The sequence below is a fragment of the Bos taurus genome, chromosome Y (assembly GCF_002263795.3).
Source record: "Bos taurus isolate L1 Dominette 01449 registration number 42190680 breed Hereford chromosome Y, ARS-UCD2.0, whole genome shotgun sequence".
NCBI classification, from domain to species: domain Eukaryota; kingdom Metazoa; phylum Chordata; class Mammalia; order Artiodactyla; family Bovidae; genus Bos; species Bos taurus.
Window position 1 is genome coordinate 58,870,724 of NC_082638.1, and position 10,165 is coordinate 58,880,888.

The 10,165-nt window shown below is 41.4% G+C and overlaps 1 pseudogene; it reads left to right on the forward strand.

Moving 5' to 3' along the window:
* Positions 1–671: 671 nt before the first annotated feature.
* On the forward strand, positions 672–1,169 carry LOC132344556 (heat shock transcription factor, Y-linked-like; annotated as a pseudogene).
* Positions 1,170–10,165: the final 8,996 nt, after the last annotated feature.

The following is a 10,165-nucleotide window of genomic DNA, read 5'->3' on the forward strand; positions in this document are numbered from 1 at the left end:
GCATGTACATAGACCACAGAATAGTTGGAACCAGACGGTCGATGTTGTTGACCCCCAATATCCTCAGTAACACTCCATTAGTAGAATGTACCAAAACTGATCACAGACCCCATGTCCCGCCCTCATTCTGTCATTAAAATCCTTCCCCTGAAAGTATTTGGAGATTTGGGTCTTTGAAGCACCAGCTGCAAGGACACCTTGCTCTGTCCTACAATAAACACTTGCTTTCACTGAAACCCACAGTCAGTTGATTGATTTTATTGCACAGTAGCGAGTAGACCCAAGTTTGCTTGGATAAAAGTACTGAATATTAAGAATGTGTGTACAGAAGGGTGATAAATCAGTTTTATTTCAGAAACCAAGTAGATTTATTGATGTGATTTTTCTCTGTAAAAATTCTTTAGGTATGAGGATTTTCAGGCTTCATGGTTTTGGTTACTATTTCTGTAAGCAGTCTGTATTTTAAGTTGATGCTGAAGCAAACACTGGTTGAACATTACCCTTCAATTGCTAGGAGACCAGTGACTTAGTGATGTCACAGCTTTCTGACTTTGAGAACCACTGTGATGGTCTAAAGAGTTTCTCTCTGTAAGCCAGACAAGCGGCATTGGAAGTTGCAGTGTGTAAAATCAGACAAAAGAGAAAAATATCTGAAGAAAGATTTCTCTGAGATGGTACATATTTCTTCAGTAATTGAAGATTGGCCTCCTAAGGATGAACCAACTGGTTCAGAAACCTCCATTAGATCTTCTATGTATGGTTATACACTTCCTGGGGACTCGGTTTTAAGGTCTGTGATGGAAGAATATGCTTTTCAGGCTTTGTCTGAGGAACTTGTGATAAAAAGACCACACTACACATTCTGTCTCTGAAACAGATGAGCTGAATGATTTTCTTTCGCTCACATTTCCACAAAAACTTTGGAGTTGAAAGTGATCAGTTTCAATCTATTTGGCGGGATGAGAGTAGCACTTGTATGTGATTAATGAAGAACTCTTTAAGAAAGAAGTCTTGGAAAGAAAGGGGCCTTTCAGAATATTTGAAACCAAGAGTATGAAAAGTTTAGTTCAACAGCTTAACTTTATGGGTTTAGTAAAAAGTGACAAACTTTTCAAAGATCTGCTTCACTACCTGACTTTCTGGAAGAAGAAAACAACATCTGTCTTTAGAGCAAGGTATTCCAAAATTTTTACTTATTGGCAAATTGTAAGATTAAATCATGTGACCCAGAAAGCATGTTCACATATGTAGCTAAAATGAAATTTTAAATTGAGATAGAATTTTATTAAGGACTTTTGCATCTATGTTCATCAGTTTTATTGGCCTGTAGTTTTCTTTTTTTGTAGCATCTTTGTCAGGTTTTGGTATTAGGGTGATGGTGGCCTCATAGAACGCATTTGGATGTTTACTTTCCTCTGCAATTTTCTGGAAGAGTTTGAGTAGAATAGCTGTTAGCTCTTCTCGAAATTTTTGGTAGAATTAAGCTGTGAAGCCATTTGGACCTAGGCTTTTGTTTGCTGGAAGATTTCTGATTACTGTTTCAATTTCTGTTGTGATGGGTCTGTTAAAATGGGCCTGCTGAGTTTCAGCTATAAGTTTATGTAAAGGTAGGGCAAGATAAACATGTGAAATCCAAATGTAACCTGTAATTCCTCAAAATCCTCTCAATTGTCTTAAAGTCATAAATAGGGGATGATTTAGTATAGGTTTAAGTCTCTCAGGGCCTATGGCCCTAGTTCCTTCTGATATGATTAGGCCCAGATCCTAACCTATTGTTGACAAAACTGAGCCTTTTCTCTTGATATCTTGTAACCACAGGCTGCCAGAAATTTTAAGAAATCTCTGAGGCTCACAAATAAGCTTCTTCTGTCTCAACACAGAGCAAAATATCATTTATACATTGTAACACCACCACTTCAGAGCTATTAAAGTTTTGTGGATCCCATGACAAACTTTGTCCAAATAAGTGAGGACAGTTACGAAATCCCTGGGGCAAAACTGCCCAGGTTAACTGAGAAGCTGCCTGCATAAGGTCTTCAAAGGCAAATAGAAATTGACTTTTCCCTGCCAAAGGCACAGAATAGAAGGCATCTTTCGAATCAATAACTGAGAAATATTTGGCTTGTTCAGGAATATCATACAATAGAGTATAATGATTAGGCACCACAGGGTGTAAAAAAAAAAAAAAAAAAACCCTACAACCTCATTTATTATCCATAAATCTTAAAGTAGGGGGAGAATACCAGGGACGGGGGAGGCTGGTGGGCTGCCACCTTGGGGTTGCACAGAGTTGGACACAACTCAAGCGACTTAGCAGTAGCAGCAGCAGGCTCTATTTACCATTTGATTTCTTTATACCCAAAATAGGAATGTTGCATGGACTGTTAAAGGGAATTAATAGTTCCTGCTCCTTTAAATTTTTGATAGGTTTTAACCCTTCCTTAACCTCAGGTTTCAGTAGATACTGCTTCTTATGTGGAAATAAGTGTGGGTTTTTGAGCTTGAAAACTACAGCAATAGCAATTTGTGCTTGACCCACAGATTTTTCCATCAGCCCATACTCTAGGATTTACATTTTGTTCAACTAAAGGAAGAGAAAGGGAGGGCTCCATATTCATGAAAACAGAGGCATGAGACTTGCTCAATATATCCCTCACCAAAAGGGGTGAGAGAACTTCTGACATGATCAGAAACTCGTGTGAAAATAGAACAGATTTCCAGTTACAAGGTAAAGAATAACTGAAATAATACCTTTTGGCTCATCCAGACAGTCCCATTACAGAAGTGGTTTGGGAAGAAAGTGGGCCAGGGGCTTCAGTAAACACAGAGTAGGTTGCCCCTGTATCTAAAAGGAAGTCGATGGAATCAGTTCAGTTCAGTACAGTCGCTCAGTCCTTTCTGACTCTTTGTGACCCCATGAATCGCAGCATTCCAGGCCTCCCTGTCCAGCACCAACTCCCAGAATTCACCCAGACTCATGTCCATCGAGTCAGTGATGCCATCCAGCAATCTCATCCTCTGTCGTCCCCTTCTCCTCTTGCCCCCAATCCCTCCCAGCATCAGAGTCTTTTCCAATGAGCCAACACTTCGCATGAGGTGGCCAAAGTACTGGAGTTTCAGCTTTAGCATCATTCCCTCCAAAGAAATCCCAGGGCTGATCTCCTTCAGAATGGACTGCTTGGATCTGCTTGCAGTCCAAGGGACTCTCAAGAGTCTTCTCCAACACCACAGTTCAAAAGCATCAATTCTTCAGTGCTCAGCTTTCTTCAAAGTCCAACTCTCACATCTCTACATTACCACTGGGAAAATCATAGCCTTGATTAGATGGACCTTTCTTAGCAAAGTCACGTCTTTGCTTTTAAAAATGCTATTTAGGTTGGTCATAACTTTCCTTCCAAGGAGTAAGCGTCTTTTAATTTCATGGCTGCAGTCACCATCTGCAGTGATTCTGGAGCCCCCCAAAAATAAAGTCTGACACTGTTTCCACTGTTTCCCCATCTATTTCCCATGAAGTGATGGGGCCGGATGCCATTATCTTCGTTTTCTGAATGTTGAGATTTAAGCCAACTTTTTCACTCTCCACTTTCACTTTCATCAAGAGGTCTTTTAGTTCCTCTTCACTTTCTGCCATAAGGGTGCTGTCATCTGCATATCTGAGGTTATTGATATTTCTCCCGGCAATCTTGATTCCAGCTTGTGTTTCTGCCAGTCCAGCATTTCTCATGATGCATATATAAGTTAAATAAACAGGGTGACAATATACAGCCTAGATGTACTCCTTTTCCTATTTGAAATCAGTCTGTTGTTTCATGTCCATTTCTAACTGTTGCTTCCTGACCTGCATACAAATTTCTCAAGAGGCAGAACAGGTGGTCTGGTCTCCCCATCTCTTGAAGAATTTTCCACAGTTTATTGTGATTCACACAGTTAAATGTTTTGGCATAGTCAATAAAACAGAAATAGATATTTTTCTGGAACTCTCTTGCTTTTTCCATGATCCAGCGGATGTTAGCAATTTGATTTCTTGTTCCTCTGCCTTTTATGAAACCAGCTTGAACATCAGGAAATTCACAGTTCATATACTGCTGAAGCCTGGCTTGAAGAATTTTGAGCATTACTTTACTAGCGTGTGAGATGAGTGCAATTGTGAGGTAGTTTGAGCATTCTTTGGCATTGACTTTCTTTGGGGTTGGAATGAAAACTGACCTTTGCCAGTCCTGTGGTCACTGCTGAATTTTCCAAATTTGCTGGTATATTGAGTGCAGTTCTTTCACAGCATCATCTTTCAGGATTTGAAATAGCTCAACTGGAATTCCATCACCTCGACTAGCTTTGTTTGTAGTGATGCTTTCTAAGGCCCACTTGACTTCACGTTCTAGTATGTCTGGCTGTAGGTCAGTGATCACACCATTCTGATTATCTGGATCGTGAAGATCTTTTTTGTGCATCTTTTCTCACTATCTTCTGGTTCTGTTAGGTCCATACCATAAATGTTCCCATGGTATCTCTAACTTTCTTGAAGAGATCTCTAGTCTTTCCATTCTGTTGTTTCCCTCTATTTCTTTGCATTGATCGCTGAAGAAGGCTTTCTTATCTCTTCGTGCTATTCTTTGGAACTCTGCATTCAGATGTTTATGTCTTTCCTTTTCTCCTTTGCTTTTTGCTTCTCTTCTTTTCACAGCTATATTTAAGGCCTCCCCAAACAGCCATTTTGCTTTTTTGCATTTCTTTTCCATGGGGATGGTCTTGATCACTGTCTCCTGTACAATGTCACGAACCTCATTCTATAGTTCATCAGGCTCTCTATCAGATCTAGGTCCTTAAGTCTACTTCTCATTTCCACTGTATAATCATAAGAGATTTGATTTAGGTCATACCTGAGCGGTCTAGTGGTTTTCCCTACTTTCTTCAATTTAAGTTTGAATTCGGCAATAAGGAGTTCATGATCTGAGCCACAGTCAGCTCTTGGTATTGTTTTTGCTGAATGTATAGAGCTTCTCCATCTTTGGCTGCAAAGAATATAATCAATCTGATTTCGGTGTTGACCATCTGGTGATGTCCATGTATAGAGTCTTTTGTGTTGTTGGAAGAGGGTGTTTGTTATGACCAGTGCATTTTCTTGGCAAAACTCTATTAGTTTTTGTCATGATGTATTTCGTATTCCAAGGCCAAATTTGCCTGTCACTTCACGTATTTCTTGACTTCCTACTTTTGCATTCCAGTCCCCTATAATGAAAAGGACATCATTTTTGTGTGTTAGTTCTAAAAGGTCTTGTAGGTCTCCATAGAACCATTCAACTTCAGCTTTTTCAGCATTATTGCTTGGGGCATAGACTTGGATTACTGTGATATTGAATGGTTTGCCTTGGAAACGAACAGAAATCATTCTGTAGTTTTTGAGATTGCATCCAAGTACTGCATTTCAGACTCTTTTGTTGACCATGATGGTTATTCCATTTCTTCTGAGGGATTCCTGCCTGCAGTAGTAGATATAATGGTCATCTGAGTTAAATTCACCCATTCCAGTCCATTTGAGTTCGCTGATATCTAGAATGTCAACATTCACTCTTGTCATCTCTTGTTTGGTCACTTCCAATTTGCCTTGATTCATGGACCTGACATTCCAGGTGCCTATGCAATATTGCTCTTTACAGCATCAGAGCTTGCTTCTATCACCAGTCACATCCACAGTTGGGTATTCTTTTGTTTTGACTTCATTCTTTCTGGAGGTATTTCTCCACTGATCTCCAGTAGCATATTGGGTACCTACTGACCTGGGGAGTTTCCCTTTCAGTATCCTATCATTTTGCCTTTTCATATTGTTCATGGGGTTCTCAAGGCAAGAATACTGAAGTGGTTTGCCATTCCCTTCTCCAGGGAATCACATTATGTTAGATCTCTCCACCATGACCTGCCCATCTTGGGTTGCCCCATGGGCATGGCTTAGTTTCATTGAGTTAGACAAGGTTGTGGTCCTAGTGTGATTAGATTGACTAGTTTTCTGTGAGTTGGTTTCAGTGTGTCTGCCCTCTGATGCCCTCTTGCAACACCAACCGTCTTTCTTGGGTTTCTGTTACCTTGGGCGTGGAGTATCTCTTCACATCTTCTCCAGCAAAGCGCAGCCACTGCTCCTTACCTTGGACTAGGGGTATTTCCTCACTGCCACACTTCCTGACCTTCAACGTGGGATGGCTCCTGTAGGACCTGCTGTGCCCATGCAGCCACTGCTCCTTGTACCTGGGGTTGGTCCTTCTGGCTGCCTCCCCTGGCCTCGGGTGTGGGTTGCTTCTCCCGGCTGCCGCCCCTGACCTCGGACGCAGGGTAGCTCCTCTAGGCCGTTCCTGCACTGTCGCAGCCTGGCACTCTCGGCCACTGCCCCTCATCTCGGATGTGGGGTAGCTCCTCTTGGCCGCACTTAACGCACCAGTCGTAGCTGCCTGCACTTAGCGCGCCAGTCACATGGCCCCTCACAATTATTAATACCCAAAGTTCCTCAGGTGTAATTAGGATGGGAGCTTCTGTGGGGACCCCCGGGCACCTTCAGTCCTGATTGTCTTAAGAGTCTGACCTCAGAGACCTACAACTCTGGGGGCAGCCTCTTTTCCAACGTGGGCCTTTGCAGACCGGACATGGAGTCAAGGTGGCTTAGATGCCTGAGGGCAGTCCCGTTTGAGATGCCCTTCCTTTCAATGGCAATATCAAGCCCATCCCTTTTCACCTGAGTCCCTCTGGGCCTTTTTCTCAGGCTGTTTGAAAAATTTTTTCATATCCATTGTAAAGGCTTCCACATTTTCTTTGTCTTGTTCTACCTTTCTTTATTTTCCTCATATTTCCTGCCATAAAAGACTGTCTGAGCCAGTTGTAACAGAGTATCTAAAGACTGGTTGGGCCCATAAGCCTGTTTTAATAGCGTACAGCGAATATTTGGAGCTGACTGAAACAGAAATCTATCCTTTAAGATCACTTTTCCCTGTTCCTTATAGAACCAGCTTAATTGTAAAACAGTATTATACTTAGGAGACCTTCCAACTGGCCACCATTCACTGTCCTCCAATGGATACTGTGGCCATGCAGTATCACAGAGGAAGACTAGGTGTGTCTTCTTTAAGCCCTGGGGATCAAATCTATCTCAGTTTTTCAGGATACAGTTCAAAGGAGTAAGTCTGGAATTGTTAGCTCCTATCTGTAAGAGAGAGAAAAAGCAACCAGCGGCATCTTTCTACCAGAGGCACCCTTCCCTACTCTAGATGGAGCTGTAGACAGATTTTAGACCACAGCTTTTCTTTCCTGGTTGGACTTAATCTGTCCTTAAAGACGCAGGCACTGTACACGTCCCTCCCGGTTCTACTACCAAACTGCGTGGGAATGTACCAGGTGTAGACCTGATGACATCTCTACCTTACATCCAGCTCTTCACCATTAAAACCTTGCTTGCCTCTGATGCCACCCAGGGTGGAATCAGCATAAACTTCCAGAATACCGCCCAAGCTAAGACTGCTGGGGGAAATATCCGTCACCTGAGTGCCTGTATCCTGAGTATGTTCCTGACCATGATAAGATCGATATGAACATAAAACTGAGATGTTCCTTCCAAGCATCATCACACCAGTAAAGGAGTCACCTCTGGTCCACTAAGAGCCAACATTACCAAAGAGGGGTGGGGGTGGGAAATTGCAGTGCCCATCTGAGTAACCTTTCACCTCGGAGATGCTCTTGGAGCTAGACTTCCATCTAGCTTTTGAACTTTCAATTCCTAGCGAAGCTAGATATTTTCCTGACTACTGATCCAAATTTTGGACTGAAGCCGTGGTACACAGTAACAGTATAGATCACAAGTCCGTTGAAAGTCAATAATCCGGTTGATTAGGTTAGTACTTCTTATTTCCAAGGAGTTATGAAATGGTCAAAGAGACTGAAAAGTTTGACTGAAAAAGGAAAGTTCAGCCCACACACTATATCCATTTCTGATCAGTTCCAAAAGGAGATATTGGGTGCCTCTTGGCATTGTCAGGTCAGTATAAACCCCCAAAATATTTCTGCCATAAGCCGTATGAGATCACAGTGGAACCGCAGAGCAGGTCTCCTCACTTCCTTCACGCAGGGTGTTCCATTCATTCACAAGCACACCGTAAAATTAGTAAAGTACAGCAGAAAACGTGTTCGCTAGGAGAACAAAGAACTAGAGCTCCAAGCATTTTTACCTTGCCCTGAAGGATCCCAGATGAGCCCCCAAGATTAAAGGTTGTTGCTGAATGAAGACACTCTGGGGTTCTTGGCTTCTGAAGGAGAATAATTCAATCTGGGGCCAGAGACAAGGCTTGATCGCTCAGAGCTTTGTGTAATAAAGTTTTATTAAAGTATAAAGGAGATAAAGAAAGCTTCTGACATAGGCATCAGAAGGAGGCAGAAAGAGTATCCTCCTGCTAGTCCAGCTGGATGTTATACAGTCACTAGCAGTCTGTTAATGAAAAAAAGGAATGTTTTAAAACTCGGAGTGGTACCAGGCTCACTGATAAGATGCAATTGGGGGTAATCTTGGCACCAGATGATTCATCGTGGGCCATAAAATGATTAACTTGAATCTTATAGAAAGACAGATTACCATACAAATAGTTGTGTTTACATAGATTAGGGAAACAATATCCGAGTATAACATACTGGTTTGTCAAGTAGGTTCTGAGCCATTAGGCTGAATGGACTTGAGGACACAGTTTGGGGAAAAGGCATAGTACATTACCATAGCTTAAGACAAACATTTCCATAAGAAAAATATATTGGTTATCTCAAGGTTTGAGAATAGTTAACTTCAGGTGAAACCATGTGTCATGATGGCAACATAATATTTTTAAGAGAAAACTCCTTTTAAATTTGTATAAGAAGGAAAAAATATCTCTAGTTTGTTTCCTCCTGTCACTTAAGAGAGATAAAAATGTCTCACTCTTGCAGGCTGTTTCCTCTGTTTTGAGACCCCTTGTCTTCCTGCCTGTTACCTTCTCAAGTGCTGACACCCGAGAAAATCAGGCCCAAACTTATGCTCAGAAAACCACGATACCATAGTAAGAGATTGAGGAGATTAAAAAAGTAATGTAGATAAATGGTAAAATAAATAAATAAATAAATAAATCAAAGTTACCATAAGCAATAAACACTACAGAGAAGACAACAGATTCATAAACAGAAACTATCAAGTATATCTCAAGGCAAAAAAAAAAAAACAACACTAGAGCAGGGTGTCAACTGAAGAATAAAGAAAGCAAATCTGATAAGAAGATCAGATACAGCCCCCACAGAATAACAGAAAATCACAGTTAACATAGAAGTGTATACCTGTTTTAAGAAATAAAGAGAAGCAACAGCAACAAAAGGCACAGAAAATAGGAAACCAATTTGAAAGTAGAAATAGCTATATAAAAAATAAAAATAAAATTTAAAAAATGCTTGAAATAATCTTAAAAGACCAAATCAAAGTGTAGTAACAAAGAAGCCTACAACTGAGAAGAATAGTCCACCAACAACACAAAAATTCAATGCATCAAAAGAATAATACATATTTCCTAGTGTTTCATCTGTTAGTGCTCTAGTCCCCAGAATGAGCCAGAGGGCAACTACACCTCTTTGGGAAGTTCCCCAAAGATGGAGAAAACTGGACTCTGGTTCTTTCTAAGGACAGCATAGACTCAAAACTGCTATAATTCCCGTGCGTTCTTGCAGCTTCCTGAGCCTGGGCATCATCTTTCATTTGACCACTTTTTATCTTTTGATATATTCCATAAGGTCTCTGTCATACAGGGTCTCTATCATAAATTGTATTTAATCTGCAGCGTGCACAACTGGTTGGAGATTTCCAATCCTCTTCCTTAATGGCTCTGTCCCTGGGTCTCAGGTGTAATTTTCAACCTTCTTCACATGTGGTCACCAAAGAAGTCTGACCTGAGACACTTGTGGAACACTGGGGTTTGCCTTGATGAGCACAGGTGGTAGGACAGCTGCTTGGAATTCTAGAACCCTGGTGGCGCCAACTATGAATAGAGCCAGCAGCCATGGGCAGAAGAGATTTGGCCTTAATGGGATCCTTTTCTAGCCTGTGTTTGCAGGAGCATGAGTGTACTTCTGGCTGGTCTTTCTCTATTGCCTTGCAGTAGGTGTTAACAGGCAGGAAGAGGAG